At 40.2% G+C, this 14184-nt stretch overlaps 1 protein-coding gene across 2 annotated transcripts in view; it reads left to right on the forward strand.

Moving 5' to 3' along the window:
- The first annotated feature begins 233 nt into the window (after positions 1-233).
- Positions 234-14184, forward strand: part of sstr3 (somatostatin receptor 3) — a 40722-nt gene continuing 26771 nt past the window's right edge. For both annotated transcript variants that reach the window (XM_005739973.1, XM_005739972.1), the window contains exon 1: positions 234-606. The gene's annotated coding sequence lies outside the window, so the exon portion shown is untranslated. The remainder of the gene's footprint in view (positions 607-14184) is intronic.

The raw sequence follows: 14184 nt of genomic DNA on the forward strand, positions 1-14184 counted from the left end.
TTCTTTGTGATATTTTGGGGGATGATAAGACATATCTCCCGTTATGTCATCTTTTCTGTAAGGTCCTCAATTTTCAGAGTGCAGGCTGACTGTTATTTAGAGTAGAGGGAGGTACTTATATGCCCGACTGGCAGCTTTCTAGCTAAAGTGTTTAATTTAAAGTATCATAGACAACACCTGCTCTTTTTAATGGTTCTTCAGGCTTTGAAATGATACCTGCGCTACTACAGTCACATTCACAGAGTGTGCACACACGGGAACGACACACACACGCACACACCAAAGGATTTTAACACCTCCTATTTGACTGTGTGCGGCAGCAGAGCTGTTACCTAGTTACAAGCTAGACACCGTGCGACCTGCGCTGTTCATAATGTTGCGGTGGGGACTCTGAGTGCATCAGTCTGTCCGGAGCAGACGGAGGGAGAAGTGAGACGGAGGCGGACGGAGGAGCGCAGCGGGCTGCTTCTCTGCTGGAGATGCCACTGGAACTCATCCCGACGGAGGCAAAGTGCAGCGGCTCTTCTCGCGTTGTTTCACCGATAAATCCAGCAAAGCCCCGGTAAAAGTCTGGTCCTGAAGGTGCGGAGAAGTCTCAGCTTTAAGGTAAGTTTGGGTATCTGTTGTAAACCTGACCGGTTCATACTAATGGATGTTTGCTGTGAATGAGTGCGGACAGCTGATGATGATCTGTTAGCTCACCTGTACATTCAGATGATTTATGGTTAACGAGAGTTTTCCTTTAAATGCTTTTAAATAACCCTTACAGACATGTTTAGGAAGTTCTGAATGAATTAAAATTAAAGGCACAAATTCTTCACACAACAAACTGCACGCTTTTTAATATTTAGACCATTTTTTCACTGCAATAAATGCCAAATCAGCAACTTTAAAGATTCTACTACAGTCGGAAACCTTTCAGCTACAGCAGCCATGGGCAGATTGTGAGACAAAAGCACCCCCTCCGTACACACATGTAAAAGGTACCCACCCCACTGAGAAGGCTGACCCCCCCTCCCCAGACTGAATGAGTCACGGAATGATTGTGAAGGCTGTGGCCATTTTCTTCTTCCTCTGCTGGTTTTAGTTTTCTTCGGATTGTGTGTCTCTTTTAGAAATGTTTGCATCTCTTTAATTGTATTTTTGAGCTGTTTGTGAGTTATTTTTGCTTCTTTGATGATTCTATAATGATTTTTTTGTGGTATTTCTAGTCACATGCTGTGGTCAGTTTTTGTTTGTGTGGTTCTTATTTTGTTTTTAGTGTTTTTGTGAATCTTTTTTAAAATTAATTTTGGTGATGCTTTTAGTAGTTTTATTTGTTTTTGTGGCCAGTTTCTTTGATCCTGCAGTTGTTAATTCTTTTAGTCTCTTTCTGTGCTCTCTCTGATAGTTTTATTTTTTTCTATAGTTTAGGTCATTAGTTTTTCCCCCCTGTGGTTTATTTTGTATTTTTAGCTATTCTGAGTTTTTGTGTGTAGTCTTTTTGTGCATCTTTGTGTCTTTTGTGCACTCGAAGGACTTTATGCAGTAAAGCTTCATTTAAACCTAATTTAAGCTTAGCCTACGCAGCTGGCTCTCACCACTGCCAACAGCATCCAGTGAAAAAGTCCTTTTTAAAAAAATGGTTTGATCAGGATGTATTTCAATATTGCAGGGGAGATGGAAGAACTACTTGTGAGCGATGTATTACTTCACAAATACCTTGCATATTTAAGCTTATTTGGTATCATGAAAAGAAAAAAAAGATTAAAATCTCTGTATCTTACAGCGATTCTTGTTTAAAAAGGGATTCTGTGCTTTTCTGAGGTAGTTCACATTCAGTGCAAACTGCTCCTCACTGTCAAATATAAGTGAGAGGCATCTATATTTGACAATGAAATGAGGCAGAAACATAATGAGTTACTTCTTTTAGGCACTAGTAGCATATTTAGTCCAAAATTCCCAATATTTTACATTTTCTGTTATGGTCTTATACTAAAGGTCATTTTCTACATCTAGTTTATCTCATTGAGAGTCCAGTCGTCACCTGTTGGGAGCATTTGGCTGCAGCCATTTCCATGCAATGGTTTTCTCTCCTGCAGGCAAATGATTTTAATGAGCTACTCATTCTGTTTCCTGGGTTTATCCATGATTTTGCACAGGTACTGTGTAACAAAAGGGCAGTCGGCTTCTGAATCCTTCAGGCAGCTTTAGTGACTTCTTTCAAAGGCACTTTGTTAGGAAACGCAGATGAGATTCTCATAACAGCCGCATCTCTTTGCTTGCTCTGTACTCTCATTTACATACATATATTTTAGTCCTGCAGCTTGTGTGTATTTCTGATTAACCGGCCAGTTATTTATGCTTTTGTTCAGCTAAAAAATAGATTAAAAATACATTACAATATGCATTTCTATAGTTTAAGGGCAAACACAGATGTTTTTACTATAATGGAAGAACAAGGAAAACGAAAGCTAATATTGCATTTAAGAACTTTTTAGCATTTTTGGATAAAAAAAAATCAATAAAGAAAAGATTGTAGCTACTTATCTACCCATCTAGTTATACTCACCATCATCTATGTTCCTGTGTGGTTACTGCTTTTAGGAGAACTCTACATAACACAATAACCAAACTGTAAATACAGTACATACTCTAAATAACTAAATATAGATGTTAGGTGAGGCTGTGTGCAGGCAGGAATAGGACCCAAGGTGCAGACTCCGGAGACAGAACTTAAACCAAAACAGCTTTAATGCTGAACTCAAACATAACATAACTGGAAAAACTCAAGAAAATAAACTAACACCGGCGGATTGACAAGACACACAGCAAAATAAACGGTAGATCACGACACAAACACAGAGAAACACTGGGCTTAAATACACAGAGGGAGCAATCAGGGAATGGGTAACAGGAGGGAAACACAGCTGGGGCAAATCAGGCCTAACGAGACAAGAGGAAGCAAAACCAGACACCTTAACATCAGACATGGACTTTCAAAGTAAAACAGGAAACACATAACACAGACTGAACAAAGACACAGACTCATATGCAGGCACTATAAAGGGAACAGAGACGTGGGAACAGGGCAGCCACAAACACTGACTGAACACGGGGATATAGGAACTTAGGATACACATAGACGCGAACTAGACAAGGGGATGCAGGTGATAGGGGAGACAGAGCAACTAAAGAAGACAGAGACCTAAGCCATAAGACAGAACTTAAAGAAACCAAAAAGTAGACAGTATAAATAATATCGTAAACTCAAAAACCCTGGGTCGACGACCCAGGCATCCTAACAATAGACCTTAGACCTTGATGTAAACAAGCAAAAAATATACAATTTCTCCTTTTTTAAAATCTTTACAATCCAGTCATTTTACTGTGTTTCACTCATTTTAGTAAATACAATTAACTGCTATTAAAAATTATTATAAACAAGCTTAACAAAAACACCCTGTTTCATTTTGTTTCAGCCACATTTTGGGATTTTAGACCTAAATATGGAGCTCTCATTTATGATACTGGTATCTTTGGTGAGATCATTATCAGAGCGGTATCTCAGTGAAGTGAAGTTTGAGTGTTTGACAAGACGTTTGGGAGAAAACACTTTCCTTTTTCTCCTGTAAAAAAAAAAAGGAAAAAGAAGTTCCCTACTGTGTTTATGACAGTCTGAGTGTGATTACCAGCCAACTTGATTTCCACCATTTATTGTGAAAGAGTAGAAAACGCATCACGTCTCCATCATGTGAAACCACTCAAGATGTAAAATGCTCGATCTTTTCCTAGTATTTGATTTTTTTCTTTTGCTTTGCATTTCAAATCTAAAGGAGTCAAACACTCATTTTATTGAAAATGTGATCCTTGAAGTTAATTGAGATGCATTTGCAAAATAATAGCAAACTGATGCCATCATCTGCCCACAAATGAGTCAAACACACACACACAGAGTCACCACAGGTGGGTAGCTAACAAGCACAATCCACAGCCTCATTTCAGGCAGAATTGCCTTTTAAGAGGAGAGTAAATTATCTCTGGTAACATTATGATATCTCACTACATTTAAACAGATTGTGGTGGGTTTTCTTTCCCCTTTCTTGTAGAGATGTACAGATAAAATATTTAACATTGCTGGTTTACTCCAGTCATGAAAAAAGGTTGTCATGGTTATGCACCTTTTAAATAAAAGTTCAGTCATGAAGAAATATAGTATATTTTTAATGAAATGAACATATTTTAAAATAAACTCTTTACATAAGAAATTATAGTTGGACTGACTCTTCCAGGCCCCCTTCCACCTGCTCCCCACTCTCACTACAGGTCAACATGGCATCTGTCAGTCACTCTCCCCAGAGACTTCTGTCTGACCTCATCTGTCAACCTGTCCATCGCAACAAGAAGGGGCTCAGAGCTGATACTTGATGTTATCCCCCCCACCTTGAACTCATCTGTCACTCCTACCACCTACCTCACCGTTGTCTCTATGCATACATGTCCTTCACCACCCTCACATACTTCTCTGCCACTCCAGACTTCCTCATGCAGCACCACAGTTCCTCATTTGACACCTTATCATATACTTTCTCTGGATCCTCAAAAACACAATGAAGCTCCTTCCGAAATTCTCATAAGGAGAACCTCTCTCCTTCAACAACTCTTTCCCATATCCTCATGGTATAGCTCATCAGCTTTATTCCTCTGTAGTTACTACAGCTCTGCACTTCAACCCTGTTCTTAAACATCAGTACCATTACACTGATTGTTGTGGACTTTTTGATTTCAGTGGTTAAAAAGTCCACTGTCTTCTCTCCTAGACATCTCCATACGTTCACAGCTATGTCATCTGGACAATCCACCTTTCATTGGATGTATGTTCATCCACTCCAGCCCTCACGTCCTCCTTACTTATTGTTTGCAATTCCTGGTTCACTATCTTCATTCATCCTCCTCTGACTCTTATTCTCTACAATCAGCTCCTCAAAGTTCTCCACCTTGTCAGCACACTTTCTTCAGTTGGTAGTACATTTCCATCTCAATCCTTGATCATCCTAACCTACTGCACATCCTTTCCGGTTCGATGTGTCTGCCTAATGAATTGATTCAAGTCCTTTTCTCCTAGTGTCCAGCTTAAATACAGTTTGGTTCATAAATATTTGGACAGAGGCCATTTTTTTCTAATTTTGGTTCTTTACATTACCAAAATTAGTTTTAAATGAAAATTCTGGGTTTCTTCCTTTTTAATCCTCTGCCAGGCCTTTACTTCAGCGGCTTTCATTTGCTGTTTGTTTGTGGGCTTTTCTGTCTGAAGTTTTAGTCTTCAACAAGTGAAATGCATCCTCAATTGGGATCAGGTTTGAGTTGGCCACTTCTTTGCTTTAATAAACTATTGGGTTGCTTTAGCTGTATGTTTTGGGTCATTGTTCATCTGTAGTATGAAACATGCCCAATCAGTTTGACTGCATCTAGCTGGATTTGAGCAGACATTGAATCTTTGAACAGTTCTGAAGTTATCCGGTTGCTTCTGTCCTGTGTCTCATCATCAATAAACACTAGTGTCTCTGTACCACTGGCAGCAATGTACTTCCAAGCCATCACACTGCTCCGCCATGTTTCACTGATGATGTGGTGTGCTTTGGATCGTGAGCTGTTCCACACCTTCTCCAGACTTTTTGTTGCCATCATTCTGGTAGAGGTTGATCTTGGTTTCATCTTTCCAAAGAATGGTTTTCCAGAATTGTGCTGGCGTTTTTAGATTTTTAGAAGTCCAATCTAGCTTTTCTATTCTTGGGGCTTATGAGTGACTTGCAGCATGCAGAGAACCCTCCATATTTACATGCAGGCTTCTCTTTATGGTAGACTTGAATATTGATATACCTACACTACATCCTGGAGAGTGATGTTCACTTGGTTGGCCGTTGTGAAGGAGTTCATTATCATAGAAATGATTCTGCGATCATCCACCACTGTTGTCTTTTGTGGACTTCCAGGTCTTTTTGCATTCCTGAGTTCACCAGTGGTTTCTTTCTTTCTCAAGATGTACCAAACTGTAAATTTTGCCAATCCAACTATTGTAGCCTTTCTTGGATGGATTTTCTTTCTTTCTGTTATTTTCAGCTTAAAGATGACTTGTTTCATCCTGCATGGAGAGCTTTGACTGCATGTCGAGTGTTCACAGCAAAATCTTCCAAATGCAAGCACCACACCTGAAATCAAATCCAGGCCTTTTATCTGCATCATTGATAATGAGCCTATAGTCTACCCATGTTCCTCCTTCTTGAGAGATCTGCTATGTTAGCTTAAACAAGTTAAATAGATTTGTCAACCAATCAGTAAAACACTCAGCTGATCATCAGTCTCTTAAATAAGCAAACAAACTGCACTTGATCAAAATTCAGGCTTTCATATTGCATCCTTCCAGTTAATCCATGTGACTGCAAATCGAAACACGAGTCCAAGTTTTTAAATTGCCTCGAAATTTATGTAAAGAAGTACAAGTCTGGAAGTGGCTTTGATCATGTAGCTGAAAGATGCGAAAAAAAAAAAGTTTTTTTTTTCCTTCAGCTTCTGAGATTGACATCTACCTCATATACAGGGCGAACACAGGAAAGAAAAAGGTCCCCAGAGCATACAGTAAAAGTAAAGCCAGAATTGGATCTCAGGCTGCGAGTTTATTAAGTTCGTCTGACTCCCCGAGCCCTTAGGAGAAGCCTTCATAACCCCTCTCTTAGGCTTCAGAAAGGCGGCGGCAGCAGCACCCTTAGGGTATCAGACTTCCTACTGAGTTCTAAGGAAAGGAGGTACAAATAAAGATGTTAAATATTCATGTTGAGCCACGAGTCCCTGATTTATTCAAGTAATGTTGATTTCGTTCTGAACATTGGCAGAAAAAGATTGCCAACACTTCTGATCCTCAGCTTTAAGCCCACACATGAACTTTATGAACAACATCACTTTTTTCCCCATATGTTGACCAACGCGTCCCACACAGTTGTATAAGGTCACACTTGTAGACAAAAAAAAGAACAAAAAAAAGAACAAAAACAAGAAAAAAACATGTTTTAGTGACATATGTAGTTGGTTTTACAGGGCCGATAAATTTTTTATTATTATTATTTTTTAAATAGCAGTAGTTATATTTATAAGACTGTACATATTTTGTCTGTTCTTAAAATACACTGAAAATCTTTGAATGGCAGATCTACTCTCACAAAGTTTCAGAGCTGTGAGTAGTAATGGACTTTTTTCATATTTTATGGACAAGATTATTTTCAGTTTAAATTAAAAAATAACTGGAAGATTAAATAAAAAATGGGATCGAATTGTCAGAGTCATTCCCTTCCCAGACGGCCACTCACATCCTGGGCCATCTGACCTCAGGAAATCACATGATAGGGTGGGGCCAGGTTTCACAATGAGCTCACCCGAAACCCTGGCTGATTAGGACCCACACCTGCTTTCACACCTTGGCTCATGGGATTAGGTGGAGGATCATCAGGGGGTCCTTTGTCCCTCTTTGAGGGGAAACTCCCACTGGGTTTAAATCTGGGACTCCCCACCAATTGGACCCTTAGAACTGAAGAAGCTTCTCGGATGAGACGTGAAACGTCTTCAAGCGACTAAAAGAAGTCCAGACGCTTTTCCTTCCAAGTTCCTTAGACTATGATGACCTGGATGACTGAGAACCTTCACAGACATTCCTTCCCGATGTTTGCTGGATTTTGCCAGGGCAGGCAGCAGCAGAGGAATGCGAAAGGTGATTTCAGTTGTGGTGGTGGTCTCGGGAATTTGTCTCCGTGGATGATTTGGTCCTGTTGTCTTCATTAACCAATGACCTCTATTTCGCTCAGGGGCGTAATAGAGGTCTGAATGGTGAGTGGAAAGGATGACAGAGTGTTTGGTGAGAAGTGGGTGGATCATTCCATGTTATTCCTGATTTAGACTTCTACGAAATCAACGTCGTAATTTACGATATAACCTTTTTTATTTTTTAAGAGTGTATGGTTATGTGGAAGGTTACAGCATAGTGTTAAAAGGATTTCCAGTTATGCTGTAAGTTACGATTTGGATTTCACACAGAAGTGTAAATCACGCTTTAAGCCTAGTATATGGTTACCACATTGGTTGTTGTGAACAGCAACAGAGATGTCCATTTATACAAGCAATTAAGGTGCACTGAACAGTCTTCTCCAGAATTGTCTGTGGTCTGTATTTGTATAGCGCTTTACTTGGTCCTTAGGACCCCAAAGCGCTTTACACTATACACAGTCATCCACCCATTCACACACTGGTGATGGCAAGCTACATTGTAGTCACAGCCACCCTGGGGCGCACTGACAGAGGCGAGGCTGCCGGACACTGGTGCCACCGGGCCCTCTGACCACCACCAGTAGGCATCGGGTGAAGTGTCTTGCCCAAGGACACAACGACCGAGACTGTCGGAGCTGGAACCGGCAACCTTCCGATTACAAGACAAACGCCCAACTCTTGAGCCACGATCGCCCCATGATAGGCACTGGTATTGCAGGTCAGAAAAAAGAACTCAGGATCAGTGCTGGTTTACGATTAGAGATCGTTAAAACAAGAAGCAGACTTATGGCTCACACCAATGTTAATGGGGGCAACAACAAGCATGCATCTAAACAGGCAGTCAGCAGTGCCTCAAACGGAGGAGTTCAAGGATCTTGGAGTCTTGTTCTTAAGTGGGGGGAGAGTAGGGACCAAGAAAGGGATCAGTGTAGTGTCTGCAGTGATGCAGATATTGTACAGGTCTTTTGCAGGGATTTGATTATGACAGCTGATCTGCATCCTTACACTCATCCATGGCAACGAAGAGTGGGTAGTGACCATGAGAAAATATCACAGAAACAAGCAGAGGATTGAGCATCCTCTGAATGGTGTCTGAGAAAATCAGAATCAGAATCATTGATAACTGTTTACCATATACATGAGGAGTTGACAGTATAGATATATCACCAGTATCAGTATCATTATCACTCTCAAAGGCTGAACCAGATGAGGGGGTTCAGGCCAGGGCATGAGGAGAGTGAGTTGGAAAGGTTGGCGGTCCCCTTGAATTGCTGGAGGTGGTGGCTGGGGGAGAGGGAGGTCTGGGCATGTTTACTAACAATAGCTCCACTGCACTCTTACCTGATACTGATAGAAAATGGATGGATGGCTTGATTGATCAATTATTGGATTGAGAATGTAAATACTATAATCAGCCTAACCAAAACTGCTAAATCCTCGATGTTCTAAAATGCGCCAGCTCTTCACCAAATCTTGGTATCTCAAAACAACGCTGACCTTTAAACAAAACAGAATATTTTCTTTATTTTTCAGCCCGAAGGTTCCTGCGTATTCTTCACCTTCCAGATGTTATTAGATTGAATGAGTCATTATGATTGCACAAAAACCACAGCATAGCCACAGAATCCCTGAAGACACTAAAGGCCCTACTAGTGCCTTCTCTGGTCTTAAGAGGAAACTGAACTGCTTTTGTAACTGTAATAAGGAACAATAAGAGAAAATGCAAATACATATTTGCATGTAATTTCAGCCGGTATTGTTTTGTCTCTAAAGTTTGACATTTTACAAAAATATGCTTCCTTGCTCTCTTATTGAGACTCAGCGCTCCCTGCAGTGGTATCGATCTGTCTGTTTTTCCTCTGCAGATTCTCTGAAGGCCACATCACGCATTTTGAAAGAAAAGCGAGCCCTTTCAACAAAAGAAAAGCATTTGTGACACTTCTGATCTTCTGAAATGGTGCTCATGATGCTTCTATTGTGACACACTGTGTGAGATTGAATACTACAGTTGTGAAGTAAATGGACAGTGAAATGAAATGAACTGCCTCTACATGGCTTTGCTGTGTGGCTGCACAATTCAAATATAGTGTTACTTTGTGTCTAATGGGAATTTCTCTACAGCACTGCTATGGTAGAACCATAAAAGAATTGTGGAAATGTCTAAAACTGTTCTCATTTTTGACTAACTATTTAATGCCATCTTTAGTTATTTAGAAATATACATAATAAATGTTCTCCAGAAGTAAGATGCATAAAATTAAACTCACAGTTCAAACTGTGTTTATATACAAAAGCTTAGATGCTTTAGTGGTGTCAGAAATAAAGCTTTGTGTGTACGAATGGCCCTATTTTCTAAATCTCATTCACATTTACATGAGCATGTAATCTTTAAGTAGAGAGAGACAGCTTCATAAGAAAGGTGCACAGAAATACTTTTCTGATGAAAACATCGTGGAATATTTAGCTGCCAATAACATTTTCCTGGTACTGTGCAAGGTATGGCTGTTGAGTTTTAATACATATATATATATATACCAAGTAAGATTTGATATTTAAGACACTTTGGAAGCAATCATAAATGTACCTGTAAAATGTTTCCATAAGAAATGTAACCATAAGAAAAAGCCGGAACAAGATTGTCATATATTTAACAGGATGAAAAATGAATAACAAATAAAGGCCCTCCATTCAGACAAGTGCCTTTTAAATTTAATAGTTTCTTTTGGACTTCTTTCTTCAGAGTGACAATATGAAACATTTGTGTGTGTTTAAAGCAAATGACAAATGTTCCAAGTATATATCACAAGTTTAACCATCCATTTCAACTCCTTATCAGAGTCTGGTTCACAGGGGCAGCACTTTAAGCTAAAATGCCTTCATCTCTATCTCTAAGGCCCCCATCACCAGAGGTGATGACATCAAGGCATTTCCAAGTCAGCTGAGATACAAAATCTCTTCAGTATGTCTGGAGTCTAGAAACACTTCATATAGGAAGCTTAGCAGCAGCTCTACTCTGAGACACCTTGAATGACCAAACTGATGCTTATTTCTCCAGCTTGTATTCCTTTTCTTTTACCCACACGTCATGGGTGAGTGTAGGATTGGTGATTAACAATCAAATTAACAACTTTTCTTTCATGCTTCGGCCTCTCTGGTGTCTAATCAAAAAATCCAAACAACTACTGTTGGTTGCAGTGCATTTCAAACTAACACATTTCTGTAATAATACTGCATCTTTCAGTTACTGCACTACATTCAGTAATTACGTTAGAGTTGCAACTATGTTGTTACTTGTGTTGCAAGTTGTTACTTGCAACACAAGTAACAACATAGCTACACGATGGGTACAACTATGTACTTCTGGATGTCGTACAACTGTACGATGGGTGGATAAAGAGGAGAAAAAACCCGTCATCCATGCCTTTTTCTTCCTGCATACATGCGCTACAATCAGCTGACTCTGGTCCATGTGCAGGAAAGAGGAAAAAGATGGAGTGGTTTACAACTTTTCAGGAATGTCGATATGGACATTTTCTATAGGACAAAAGGGCAAGAGCATATTGGTAACGTGCAAACCACAAAGACCCCAGAGTGACGTTAAAGCCAAACAACAAATACATATTCCACATTGACTAAGGTTTATATTGTTGGTAACCATGTCTCATTTACACATTCATACAAGCACTTTTTTCTATATTGAGTGCTTAATATGCACGCTTAGATGAATTTATAGGGAGCAACTTGGGTTTCATAGCTGGATTGAACCACCAACTTTCTGATTCCTAGATTACCTGCCCTACCTGTTACAGCTACCCCACAATGCATTTAAGTTTATGTTATGGAGTAAAGTGAAAATAATTTTATGAGTAGTGTAACCAGTGAATGAGCCTAAATCAAAAAACAGTGTGCATCTCTGTGATTCAAGCACTTTCTTGCAAATCTGCATGAGAACACGTTAACGTTACCAGTGAAACCTATGAAATGTCCAGTATCACAATATCCCATCAACTCTACCCTTAAATCTATTTGAAGTGGGATTACATGTTAAATGCAAAACTGTGGGAATAGTTTCTAACCCGAGAGTCATACATGACTCTGATGGGGGTGGTGGGTGTCGAATATCAGCCGCTGGAGATGAAGCTTTTTATAGACAGGGACGAACCTTGAACCTTTAGCTGCTGTGCTTTTAATGTGCTGTGCAAAGCTTTTGTAATGTTGCTATGGTTACCTCTTGATTAAGTTACCTTTCACATATATTAAAACTGTCATTCAACCCGATGACTCAAATTAGATCTACAGATATGTGATATTAAAGACTCTGTGTTTCTAAATACACCAACATTATGTTACAGGCTATAAAAACAGATATGGTAAATATCTTATTATAGCATCCAGCCTTTGATTATAATACAGTCTTTCTGCACTCTTCCCTACTGGGAAACTGATTGGTTCACTGCTTGGCAAGCTGCTCAAAGGTTCAGTCTTGGCTTTCAAGAGAAAAAAACAAAACAAAACAAAGCAAATACACTCTTTAAACATGTCTTTAACAGTGTCCCTGAGCTGCTGCTCAGACCTGAACCTTTCATGGCTTTGTGGACACTATAGGCTCCAGTAGAGTAACTTTGAATAAGAGTTTTACACCTTGGCTCCTCATTCACAGACCTTCCATATGCACTTCAGATAAGCAATAGAAAAGTGTTCTTAAAGTAATTGGAGATTTCGTTATACAGCTTTAAACCGTAAACGGTCGGTTCTTCTGTTACCACCAACAATCAGACATGGAGCACTCAGTTGTTGTCAACATTTCAGAGCAGCTGCATGATTTAATTTCATTTTATATAAAGGCTGGTGAAAAGAAGTCACATGCTGAGGAATCAGAGGGAGACTGAAACACTGCAAGGTTGTTCTTTTTCTCCTTTCCTAATAACAGGATCAGTAATCATTACAACAGTAATATTTGTAAAAGTAGCTTCACTGATTACTTGAATGGCAAAAACTGAAGTGCTAATTTCTATGAAAAAGAAGTCTGCCAAACACTAATATGAACGCTGTGGCTCCACTCACCTGCTGTTTAGTTTAGTTTATTTGGAAATTATATATAATGTTCATAAAGATTACATAGAAAATAAAGGTTTGTGAAAAAAACACCCCTGTAAACAGAAATGGCCCTAACCAATCTGGCGCCCTAGGCAAGATTTTAGGTGGCGCCCCCCTACATCAGCAGTGTAGTGTAATGTTGTAACAAATAATATTTCTATTAAATAAGCTTTACTTTGCATTTTAATTAACGTGGGATTATTTTTTGTATTTAGAAATAATAGTACCAACTTTTTTTCTTTTCAACATTTGTGGCACTGGCGTGGCGCCCCCTGATGGACGGCGCCCTTAGCATTTGCCTATACGGCCTATGCCACGGGCCGGCCCTGCCTGTAAATAACAATGGCTGAACTGTGCAGCAGCGGAAACAGATACTTTAAAATCTTTTAATTAATTAGAGACTTTAAAAAGTGAAATCAAACAGTGATGAATTAAATATTGATTATAGTGATGTAGGTAAAGTGATGGCCCTCTGGATGTAAGTGTGTTTTGGTTAAGGAAGGCATGAAAAAAGTGAAAACTGAAGTCTTAAAAATGTCTTGTGTAATATAAGTTAATCCTTACCACTGGGACCACTGTTACCTTCACCTTCCACATCTTCTCGCGCTCTTCTCTGAGCCCTCGGTACTTCTGCAGCTTCTCGTGTTCCTTCTTCCTGATGTTGCTGTTATTAGGAACCACTACATCTATCACTGGGGCCGTCTTCTTCTGTTTGTCTACCACCACTATGTCCGGTTGGTTAGCCACCACCAGTTTGTCCGTCTGTATCTGGAAGTCCCACAGGATCATAGCTCGGTCATTCTCCACCACCCTTTTTACCTCGGGACTTCCAGGCCATACTCGGCACAGGTGTTTCTGTATACTACTAACTATGGTTATGGCGTTTCATGTAAGCCCTGCCTGCTAGCATCTTGCACCCTTCTGTTATGTGCTGGATTGTCTCAGGGGCATCTTTACACAGCCTGCATCTGAGGTCTTGCCTGATGTGATAGACCCCAGCCTCTATGGATTTTGTGCTCAGAGCCTCTTCCTGGTGCCCGAGGGTGTGCGTCTGGTGGCCGGGCCTTAGTCCATGGGGCCCGGCCGGGCATAGTTTTCAGCCGGAAAAGGGTGGAGTGCCCACTCCAGGTCGGGGATGAGTTCCTGCCCAAGTGGAGGAGTTCAAGTATCTCGAGGTCTTGTTCGCGAGTGATGACGGATTGGTACTACGGCTGCAGTGATGCGGACACTGCACCGGTCCGTCGTGGTGAAGAGGGAGCTGAGTGTAAAAGCGAAGCTCTCAATTTACCGGTCGAT

This window comes from Pundamilia nyererei, unplaced genomic scaffold, assembly GCF_000239375.1.
Source record: "Pundamilia nyererei isolate P.nyererei 1_Seehausen unplaced genomic scaffold, PunNye1.0 scaffold00095, whole genome shotgun sequence".
NCBI classification, from domain to species: domain Eukaryota; kingdom Metazoa; phylum Chordata; class Actinopteri; order Cichliformes; family Cichlidae; genus Pundamilia; species Pundamilia nyererei.